Below are 12187 nucleotides of genomic sequence, written 5' to 3'. Positions count from 1 at the left end.
CGATCGAGCCACAGGTTGTCGCCGTGTCGTCCCTTCGGACCGCTGCGTCGCCGCCCGAGGTCTTCCCATCGGCTGCCTCGACCCGCGCGCCGCTCCCGCCGATGCCCCTTCGGGCTGTCGCGTCACGGCCCGCGGTCCACGTCGTCGCCCCGAGATCCTCCCGCCGGCTACTCCTATAGCCCGCCGCCGCCTTTGCATCACCCCTTAGGGCTTTCGCACTGCGGCACACGGTCCACGCCGCCCCCCGTCGGGTCGTCGCCCCCGGCTAGTGGTTCTCCACACGGCTGCCCCGACCTGCGAGCCGCCGCTACACCGCCTCTTCGAGCTGTAGCGCTGCCAATGTGGGCCCCGTCGCCGCCCGAGGCCGTCCCCGCGGCTGCACCGACCTGTGAGCCACCGCTACACCACCTCTTCGGGCTGTAGCGCTGCGGAACGCAGTCCCCGCTGCCGCCCGGAGGTCTTCCCGCCGTCGCCCTGACCTGCCAGCCGCCGCTACGTCGCCCCTTCCGGCCATAGCATCGCGGCCCGCGGTCCACTCCGTCGTCCGCGCGCGTTGACTTCCCGTGGTATGCGCCGCCGCCTCCCTTGGCGCGAAAACACCACCGTCCGCGCCGGTCTTCGTCACGCTGTCAGGTTCCTCGCCTACTTCGAGCACCACCGCCGCACTCCTAACCTAGCCGCCACCGCCGCTCTTCTTTGGCCGCCGCCGCCGCTACCCCCGTAGCTGCCGCCGCCCGTCCACCCCCTTTGTCTTCGTCCAAGCACCAGCCCGTCGCCAGTGTCGCCGTCATCTACCCCGACCACTTCGTCAACTCCGACAACCGCGGGCGACATCGACACCGCGTCGATTGGCGCCGCAACTGTCATCGAGTCCTTATTTGCTGGCCCCTCCGACTTCTTCGACATGGCGTACAGCTCATGCAGGTCCCTTGTCTACGCATGCCCGGTGCTGCCAACACCGATGCGTGCCTTCGTCCACGACGTGTCCCCGGGCCTGGCAAGCCTGGTGCGGTGCTTCATCAACTTCGAATTCATCCGTCTACGCATGCCCGGTGCCGGCAACACCGACGCGTGCCTTCGTTCACGATGTGTTTCCGGCTACACGGCGACTCCCTCGACTCCACGGCGACTCCCTCGACATCGGCTACCCCGAATCGACATCGACCACGAAGTTGTTCGCATGGCTACCTCGACCATGGCTACACCACCCTACGCTCTCGGCTACATCAACATCGGCACAAAGGGTTATCATCCGCTTGAGCAACTCGTCGGCTTCCTCATAGTCAACGCGTCCGCGATGCGACACCGTCCACGACGCTCCCTCTAGGACTGTGGGGGGATGTCAGTCCGTCGGCTGCTATTCTCTCCAGTCTGACCGTCCACGTCGCTCTTGTTGTTCGCAACGCTACCGCTATGACTGTGGGGGGATGTTAGAGATATATTTGGGTTACATTTGTTTGGTAGTCTTGAATTTGTAATCCTTCTCCTACCTTATCTCTAGGAGACGCGTCTTTCCCTCCAAGCCTTGTACTCAATATATACTCACCCTCGAGGCTCAATAATACACCCATCATATTCCGCAACAATCCCTCTCTCTCCCTTATAACAGCTTTACGTGTTTTGATGAATCTATGGATTGTATCGGTGATATAAGCCGTGGTTAAGTTATAGTACAGTAGTTATAATGGAAAAATAAAATATGAATGGGTTTGCAACAGTACTTAAAGTAGTGATTTTGCTTTATTATAGTAACGGATCTCACGAGGGTTTGCAACAGTTACGAAGTTTTCAAGTTTTGGGTGAGATCACGATGGATGATGGAATAAGGAGTGGCAAGAGCCTCAGCTTGGGGATGCCCGAGGCACCCCAGGGTAATATTCAAGGACTCCCAAGCAACTAAGCTTGGGGATGCCTCGGAAGGCATCCCCTCTTTCTTCTAACGACCATCGGTAATTTTACTTGGAGCTATACTTTTATTCGTTACATGATATGCGCAAATTCTTGGAGCGTCTTTTGTGTTTATTTTTTCTATTTCTTTTATGCACCATGCTGGTATGAGATAGTCCTTGGTTGATTTATAGAATGCTTCATGTGCTTCACTTATATCTTTTGAAGTTTGGGTTGCCTGTTTCTCTACACATAGAGAACCGCCATTTGTAGAATGCTCTTTTGCTTCACTATATTTGTTAGAGTGTGGGAAAATCTTTTGTAGAAATAATTAAACTCTCATGCTTCACTTATATCTATTTAGAGAGTTAACAGGAATTGGTCATTCACATGGTTAGTCATTAAATCCTACATAAAACTTGTCGATCACTGAATATGATATGTTTGATTCCTTGCAATAGTTTTGCGATATAGAGATGGTAATATGTGGGAGGTACTAGTGAATGATTGTGGTTTAGTAAGAATATTGGTGTTAAGGTTTGTGATTCCCGAAGCATGCACGTATAGTCTCTCGTTATGTTATGAAATTGGAGCATGATTTATTATTGATTGTCTTCCTTATGAGTGGCGGTCGGGGATGAGCGACGGTCTTTTCCTACCAATCTACCCCTAGGGGCATGCGTAGTAGTGCTTTGCTTCGAGGGCTAATAAACTTTCGCAATAAGTATGTGAGTTCTTTATGACTAATGTGAATCCATGAATTATACGCACTCTCACCTTTCCGCAAGTTCGTAGCCTCTTCGGTACCGTGCATTGCCCTTTCTCACCTCGAGAGTTGGTGCAAACTTCGCCGGTGGATCCAAAGCCCGTGATATGATACGATGTATCACACATAAGCCTCATTATATCTTCCTCAAAACAGTCACCATACCTACCTATTATGGCATTTCCATAGCCATTCTGAGATATATTGCCATGCAACTTCCATCATCATCATATACATGACTTGAGCATTCATAGTCATCTTCCTCAAATCAGTCACCATACCTACCTATTATGGCATTTCCATAGCCATTCCGAGATATATTGCCATACAACTTCCATCATCATCATATACATGACTTGAGCATTCATAGTCATCTTGCTTTGCATGATCGTAAGATAGTTAGCATGATATTTTCATGGCTTGTCCATTTTTTGAAATCGTTGCTATGCTAGATCATTGCACACCCTGGTACACTGCCAGAGGCATCCATATAGAGTCATCATGTATTAGTTGTATCGAGTTGTAAGTAAATAAAAGTGTGATGATCATCATTATTAGAGCATTTACCCAGTGAGGAAAGGATGATGGAGACTGTGGTTCCCCCACAAGTAGGGATGAGACTCCAGACAAAATAAGAGGCCAAAAAGAGCCCAACAAAAAAGAAAACAAAAAACAATGGACTGAGAGAAAAAGAGAGAAGGGGAAATGCTACTATCCTTTTACCACACTTGTGCTTCAGAGTAGCACCATGTTTTCATATAGAAAGTCTCTTATGTTGTCATTTCATACACTAGTGGAAATTTTTCATTATAGAACTTGGCTTGTATATTCTGATGATGGGCTTCCTCAAATGCCTGAGGTCTTCTTGAGCAAGCAAGTTGGATGCACGCCCACTTAATTTTCAGTTTGAGCTTTCATACACTTATAGCTCTTAGTGCATCCGTTGCATGGCAATCACTACTCCTCGCATTGACATCAATTGATGGGCATCTCCATAGCCCGTTGATTAGCCGCGTCGATGTGAGACTTTCTCCTTTTTTATCTTCTCCACATAACCTCCAACATGATATTCTATTCCACCCATAGTGCTATATATATCCATGGCTTGCGCTCATGTATTGCGTGGGGGTTGAAAATGTAACACCCTGGATTTTGCCCTTCTCTTTTTCCTTTGATTTTCTTGGATTTCTTGATTTAAATTGCTTTTCTGTGGCTATGTGGTTCTGAAACTTGAGAAGATCATGTCTTCCTAGGTTTTATAGTGGCTTGTCATCCTCATTATCATCCCTAGATCATGTAATTTTCATCCTAACCCAAATCCCAATATTTTTTATTGGGAATATTCCTTTTCTGATAAAGGAATTATCCTATTTGCCCTAGGTTGTGAAGCAACCCATCTTTCTGTCACTCCCAAAATTCCCAAATAATTCTCATAATTTTTTTGGGTCATATCTTCCACAAATATGTCAAAATCTTTCCTTGGCATCAAGATAATTCACAAATATTCCTTTTCTGATTCTGCCCTAAGTGGTGGTTTGAGAAGGAAGTGTCATCTATCTTTGTTTGATTGATCCCAAACTTTTTGGACATATTTTCATGTCCATATAATTACCCCATGACAAAATTTAATTCAATTTGCCAAGTAAATATTTCTGAGCAATGTTTCAAAGTTCCTGTCGGAGGGAAGTGATTGTGAAGGAAGTACTATCTAGGCATATCCAAATGAGTTGAAATTTTGCAAGGTCCTTCATATGATCCAATCATGACTCTCCACCAAATATGAGCTCATGTAACTCATCTATGTGAGTCCAGCTCCAAATCTTAGTTTCTAGTCAGGTTTTCAGTTTGTGAAGCAACCATATTTTATCTTGCTTCAATTAAGCTGAAAATTTACCAAGACATTCTCCTATCCATATCAACTCCCTCCACCAAGTTTTGACTCAATTCATTAAACTATTTTCCATGTGCAATTTTTCCAAAATTCTATTCAGGGAGATGCTATATGAAGTAAGTACCATTTTGGTTCATCCAAGAGGCCTGAAACTTTTTGAGCATCTTCATATCTTCAAATAATTGGGCCATGGCCAATTTCAGCTCAACTTGCATCTTCATGTGAGTGCATCATCCAAATCTCTAATTCTGGCCATTATGGTGCATTCTACAGCAACCCCCTTCTAGACTCCTCCATTTAGGCTGATACTTGGTCAGCACAGTGTTATGTGTGTGTGATCAAGCCATGCCAAAGCTCAGACTCTGCCTCCTTTTGGATTTGTCCCCCTGCATCACAAACACCTTGCTACCACAATGTTTTGGATCAACCTGAAAATCACTTCTTTGCCCCTGGACCAAATTATTTATGCATTTGGACTAAGGGTATCAGGGTGCATCTACTAGACATGATGTAGTCGATCATCTGGCACAGCGTATGCCAGCTCACGCTGTGACCACGGGTCGCGACCAGCCAAACTCGTGCTCTGGAGTGTTCCCGCCCCTGTTCCCGTCGCCTTCCTCCTCGTCTCTACGCCAAACCTTGTCCAGGAGCTAGCCCGTGCTCGACTGCATCGGCCTGAGTCACTTACCCGCCCTTCATCGCTGTCGTCGCGCCGTAGAGCTCCGCGTGACGCGTCCGTCCTCTGCTCCGTTTTGGCATGTCGGCCAAGCTCTCTAGAGCGTCCCCGAGCCCTCCCCTCGGCCTATATAAGGACCCCCGAGGTGTTCCGCAGCTCCCAAGCCTCTACCCTTCCTCTTTAGTCCACCGGAGTCGCCTAATATCGCCGGAGTTCGCCGTCGTCCTCCATGGCTGCCTCGGCCTCGTCTCGTTTCCGGCCAACCGAGCTTCCTCTCCTCCCCTAGCCATCTCCACCGCACTTCCCACACTCCGCTGAGTCTCCCCACCCCATCACCCCTCGCCGGAGTGCCCCTGGTCGCCGGCAACCATCACCACCGCCCGTCTCCTGTCTTCCTCCGTCGCCGCGGCCTCCCCTCCTCTCCGCTCCCCCCCCCCCCCCCCCCCCCCCCCCCCCCCCGCGGTGCCTACTATCCATCTGAACGGACGCGGCGTGGTTCCCCGGTACCTCTGGTGTCCTCAGATCGGCCGGATCCCGCCGGAGTCGCCCGTCCCCTCGCCGGCCGCCCGCCTCTGCCTCCTCCTGCCTCCTCTCGTCGCCACCTCCCCACCCCTCCCTGGCGCCCGTTTCTTCCCTGGACAGAAGCGGCTCTCCGCCCCGCGCCGCCCGGTGGCTTCGCCTCGGCCAACGGTGGCCGGAGCCGGCCGGGCCACCACCGGCATCGCCCTGCCTCGCCTCTCCTCTGCCCGCGGGTCCCGCCTTCTGTCTCCCATGCGTTGACTTGGACCCAGGCCCAGGTACGTTAGTGGAGACGTATTCCCAAAGTTACGTTTACCTCTTCGGAAAGCGTACTATCATTCTACTTCAGCCTTTTCTCTGTCCTGAAAACGTATTACTGTGAAAGGCACTTTCTATTTCAGCCGCCAGGGACTTGTTGGTGATGAAAATATTCACATATAGGTCCCTGATCTTCATCACCTCATAACTTTTCAACCGCAACTCCGATCAAGGTGAAATCAACGCTCACGTCTTCGTCTCGTCGATAACTTTCTGTTGGTATCATTTTCACTAGGTGGTCCCATAGTGAAAATGACCATTTTGCCCTTGCCTCTATCAGCCCCCTTCGAGAGAGAACCGTCCGGCGTTTCGTTCTGTGGTTTCGCCGCACCTTTTTCCTGGAGTCTCCGTCACCCCAGGCAAGCCACAACCACCATTTGCATGATAGCCATGCAGTAGCATTGGTTTTCAACTTGAATCTTAAATAACTGTCTGTTTGTTTTGTTACTGCTATTGTTGTTTCGGTTATGCTATGGATCTGTGTTTACTTTCATGATATGTTCATATGCACCTAGTTATCATGTTCTACTTGCTAGTATTACTTTCATATTGCCATGCTTGGTAGTAGTACATGTTGGGTTGGTCATGTTCTTCAGTGCATGACTATCGTCGGTTACCGAATACTGTTGAGTTGCATGTTTCTTTGGTGTTAGTTGGTTAAGTGTTTACTCGGTAATGTTATTGATGTGTTCTTGCATGGTATTTATTCATGATGCTAGTGGTCATGCTATGCTTATGGTACAGTTATGCTTGTGTTATTCATGCTCGTCCGTATGTCATGCTCATTCGGATATATGATATATGATTGTTGATATGCTTGAGGATTATGTTGCACATCCATGCTCATGTTGGTATCCTGCATTGTAGATGCATCATGTTATTTTTAATATGGCTCGGCTTATTGCATTCAAGTTTAACTGGATAATAATGAACTTGAACATCTATTGGCTGAGTCATGGTGCCACCAAATCAAGCTGACCAGTGCAACCACATTTGCCTTTTATGGGAAGGCCCTAATTGGGTCTATTGTCATGCCTCTCGTCGGTGCCTCCAACGAGGAAAGGTTATGCGCGGGCGCTACCTTGGCCGGGTAGGACGGCATAAGCCTTGTGTGCCCATGTTTGGTTTTGAGCTCATGTCCCCGTTTGGGACCATTTATTTTGCCACGACGGTGGTCGTTGATGCCTTTGGTAGGCACGGGGCCACCCATGACTTAGCCCAAAGGGGAGTTGGTCGGAGTGGCCGGAAGAGTGTCATGGCAGTAGATCGGTTTTGTCGGAACGCCGTTGGTCCACATGTATGGGAGTGTGAGGCCATGGGTTCCATGGTGTGGGTAAAGTGTGCTACCTCTGCAGAATGTGTGCGTTAAATCTATTGATAGCCGCGCCCGCGGATATGGTCCCAGTTCGTAGTCGGTCACACTATGAGCCAACAATAATAATAACTTGATTAATAATAACCCCGGTTCGATGATGAGAAAGAGATTGGTTGTGGTCAAGAGAGGAGCACGGAGGTATCATGGATACCGAAGTTGTGTGATCGCGAGATGATCACGGTGGTATCGTGGATACCGATGTTGGTAAGTTGATGCATGTGTTGGCTACGAGGTAACCCAAGCAGAGTAAGTTGGTGCATGATAATGTTAACCTGTTGCATGTAGTATCATCATGTTCATATGTGCATGCCCCGCTAAAGTTGTATCGTGTTCAGTTATGCATGCCATATTGTTCTGCTTGTATCATGTTCATGATTGATTTAACCTGCTAATGCCATGCTGTTGTTTGTCTTGACTGCTTTTGGTTATTGTGAGCTTGCAAGTACATTCAATGTACTGACCTGGCGTGTCATGCCAGTTTGCAGGTCGTGCCTGGATTGCTTGCTTGTTTGGTGTGGTTCCTGTGTTCACGAGCTAGGATACACGTTCCAGCCAGAGTCCGTGCGGATTGGAGTCTGTCATCGTCGTTCGTTGTTCCGCTGCCAATAGTTGTTCCGCTGCCTCGAGTTGTTATGCTGCTTGCATAGAGCAACTGTGGTTGGCGTAGCGTCGCCGTGCCGGTGTTATTCATTGTAATATCGAGACCTTGTATTCATGTTCGTGTTATAACAGAGAGTTGGTTTGTTCTATGCTAAGCAGTGCCGTACTCCAGAAGACTTCACCTCGATCTCTGGGCTGGAATACGGGACGTTCCGGTTTCTCTGAGCCGGGGTGCCATAGAAAAAGCTGAAGCGTGTTAAAAAGTACGAACCAATTGCTCTGCTTGTCATTGGCTTGTGCATGATAAATACTTTGTGTCAAGAAGATGGAGCATTGCAAGGCTATATGATTTTGTAGGGATAATGTTTTTTAGCATTGATATTTTGGAAGACATGATTATTTGTTGGGATGTCGGAGTATTAATGTCTTTATGTCAAACTATAGACTATTGCTTTGAATCAGTCGTGTCTTAATATTCATGCCATGATTAGATTATATGATCAAGATTATGCGAGGTAGCATTCCACATCAAAAATTATTATTTTTATCGTTTACCTACTCGAGAACCAGCAGGAATTAAGCTTGGGGGTGCTAATACGTCTCCGTCGTATCTATAATTTTTGATTGTTTCATGTCAATATTCTACAACTTTTACATAGTTTTGGCAACATTTTATGTCATTTTTTGGGACTAACATATTGATCCAATGCCCGGTGCCAGTTCCTGTTTTTTGTTTCACGGAATATCCATATCAAACGAAGTCCAAACGCGATAAAAAATACGGAGATTTATTTTGGAATATTTGTGATTTTTTGGAAAAAGAATCAACGTGAGATGATGCCCGAGGGGCCCACAAGCTCAAGAGGCGTGCCCCCCTACCCTGGGCGCGGCCAGCAAGCTTGTGGGGCCCCTGCAGGCGGTTGGTGCCCTTCTTTCGCTGAAACAAAGATAATATCCGAAAGAAAATTGTGTTAACATTTCAGCCCAATCGGAGTTATGGATCTCCGAGAATTTAAGAAACAGTGAAAGGCCAAAAAACAGGAACGCGAAACAGAAGAGAAACAGAGAGATAGATCCAATCTCGGAGGGGCTCCCACCCCTCTGCCACCATGAAGGCCATGGACCAGAGGGGAAACCCTCCTCCCATCTAGGGAGAGGCCGAGGAAGAAGGAGGAGGGGGGCTCTCTCCTGGTGCCGGAACGCCCCCGGGGCCATCATCGTGACGGCGATCTACACCAACAACTTCGCCGCCGTCAACACCAACTCTCTCCCCCTCCATGCAGCAGTGTAACACCTCTTCTCCCCGCTGCAATATCTACTTAAACATGGTGCTCAACACTATGTATTATTATCCAATGATATGTGGCTACCATATGATGTTTGGGTAGATCCGTTTTGTCCTATGGGTTAATTGATGATCGTGATTGGTTTGAGTTATATGTTTTATTATTGGTGTTGTCCTATGGTGCTCTCCTTGTCGCGCAAGCGTGAGGGGTCGTTGTTGTAGGTTGTTGCAATATGTTCATGATTCGCTTATGGTGGGTGGCGTGAGCGACAGAAGAACAGACCCGAGTAAGTGGGTTGTTGCGTATGGGAGTAAAGAGGACTTGATACTTAATGCTATGGTTGGGTTTTACCTTAATGATCTTTTGTAGTTGCAGATGCTTTCTAGAGTTCCAATCATAAATGCATATGATCCAAGTAGAGAAATTATGTTAGCTCATGCCTCTCCCTCATATAAAATTGCAATAATGATTATCGGTCTAGTTATTGATTGCCTGGGGACAAATAACTTTCTTGTGACAAAAGCTCTCTACTAAAACTAACTTAATTGTTTCTTTATCTAAACATCCCCTAGCTTTTATTTACGTGTTCTTTGTTATCTTGAAAATCAATCCCTTTACACCTACAAAGTACTTCTAGTTTCATACTTGTTCTAGGTAAAGCAAACGTAAAGTGTGCGTTGAGTTGTATCGGTGGTTGATAGAAGTTGAAGGAATATTTATTCTACCTTTAGCTCCTCGTTGGGTTCGACACTCTTACTTATCGAGAAAGGCTACAATTGATCCCCTATACTTGTGGGTTATCACATAACTATCTAGGTAGTCCCTAGAAGCATTGGTTAGTCCATTATAAAAGATATCATGTATTTCATTTTTCTTAAGAGGATGATCAGGCAAAGCATTAAGTAATTGGGGAAGCCTCTCCCAAGCTTGAGGGGGATTCTCTTCTTCAATTGGCACAAAGTTAAATATTTCTTGTAAGGCAGCTTGTTTCTTATGACCAGAAAAATATTTTTTAGAGAAGTAATATGTCATATCCTGGGGAATGCGCACACAACCAGGAACAAGAGTATTAAACCATTTTTTAGCATCACCCTTTAATGAGAAAGGAAAGAACTTAAGAATATAGTAGTAGCGGGTCTTTTCCTCATGAGCAAATAGGGTGGCTATATCATTTACTTTAGTAAGGTGTGCCACAACAGTTTCAATTTCATAGGATCATACTTCATTTTCTCCAGCATAGATTTTTCTTTAAGCTTACATAATAGTTTCTTAACATCTTCTCTATCATTACAAGCAAGAAATTCTCTAGATATCTCCCCATCCATAACATAACCCTCAGGTACCTGAGGCATTTCAATTCTAGGAGAGCTAGGTATAATAGGTGATTCATAAATTTCATTAGTTTCGGCATTTTAAAATTCTTTAGCTTTAGCAAGTTGCTCATCAAGAAATTCACCTAGTGGCACAGTTTCATCAAGCATAGTACTAGCATCATTATCAGCATCACTCATAGCAGAAGTAGCATCATCAATTACTTGCGACATATCAGAATTAATAGCAGGTGGTGGTGGTGTCACAAGCCTACTCAAAATAGAAGGTAAATCAAGTGCATAGCTAGATGGCAGTTCCTTACCTCCCTCGTCTTAGAGGGAACGATCTTGGTTCTATCATCCTTCAGATTATCCATAGTGATCAACAGATATAAATCCCAAGTGACTCAGCAAATAGAGCTATGCTCCCCGGCACCAGCGCCAGAAAAAAGGTCTTGATAACCCACAAGTATAGGGGATCACAACAGCTTTCGAGGGTAGAGTACTCAACCCAAATTTATCAATTCGACATAAGGGGAGCTAAAGAATATTTGCAAGTATTAGCAGTTGAGTTATCAATTCAACCACACCTGGAGACTAAATATCTGCAGCAGAGTGATCAGTAGCACAGTAATATCATAGCTTGATAGTTGTAGTAACAGTAGCAATAGCAATGGTAGTAGTAGCAGTTTTATAGTGATTGTAACAGTAGTAGCAACAAAAGTAACTTAGCAAAGGTCAATATGCGAAAAACTCGTAGGCATTGGACCAGTGATGGATAATTATGTTGGATGACATTCATCATGTAACAGTCATAACCTAGGGTGACACAGAACTAGCTCCCATTCATCAATGTAATGTAGGCATGTATTTCGTATATAGTCATACGTGCTTGCGATAAGAACTTGCATGACATCTTTTTTCCTACCCTCTCGTGGTAGCGGGTTCATAAGGAAACTAATGGATATTAAGGCCTCCTTTTAATAGAGAACCGGAACAAAACATTAGCACATAGTGAATACATGAGCTGCTCAAACTACGGTAATCACCAAAAATCCCAATTTCTGTCACTTTGGGGTATGCGGATCATAACGCCTAATAGGTGCTTATAACTTGCAATATAGGATCAAGAACTCAAATATATTGATGAAAACATAAAGGGTTCAGATCTGAAATCATGGCACTCGGACCCTAGTGACAAGCATTAAGCATAGCAAAGTCATAGCAACATCAATCTCATAACATAGTGGATACTAGGGATCAATCCCTAACAAAACTGACTCGATTACATGATAAATCTCATCCAACCCATCACCGTACATCAAGCTTATTAAGGAATTACTCACTCCCGGTGGTGAGCATCATGAAATTGGTGATGGAGGAAGGTTGATGATGACGACGGCGTTGAATCCCCCTCTCCGGAGCCCCAAACGGACACCAGATTAACCCTCTCGGTGAAGAACAGGAGGTGGCAGCGGCTCTGTATCGTAATACATGATGATTCCTTCTCTCTATTTTTTCTTGATGAATAGGTACTTATGGGGTTAGAGTTAGGGTTG

General features: G+C 46.2%; 1 long non-coding RNA gene across 2 annotated transcripts; it reads left to right on the top strand.

The window, feature by feature from the left end:
- Nucleotides 1-5177: 5177 nt before the first annotated feature.
- Nucleotides 5178-8490, top strand: LOC141042402 (uncharacterized). 2 transcript variants are annotated; one of them, XR_012204998.1, is made up of 4 exons: nt 5178-6017; nt 6125-6230; nt 6338-6416; nt 7911-8490. It is a non-coding gene; the product is annotated as an uncharacterized lncRNA (long non-coding RNA). The 2 variants fall into 2 exon arrangements; XR_012204997.1 differs by having other exon boundaries at nt 5200-6230.
- The last annotated feature ends 3697 nt before the right edge of the window (nt 8491-12187 follow it).

The sequence above is a fragment of the Aegilops tauschii genome, chromosome 3 (genome assembly GCF_002575655.3).
Source record: "Aegilops tauschii subsp. strangulata cultivar AL8/78 chromosome 3, Aet v6.0, whole genome shotgun sequence".
Lineage (NCBI taxonomy): Eukaryota > Viridiplantae > Streptophyta > Magnoliopsida > Poales > Poaceae > Aegilops > Aegilops tauschii.
Note: the sequence above shows the minus strand (reverse complement) of the source record. Positions and strands in the feature narration are given on the sequence as shown.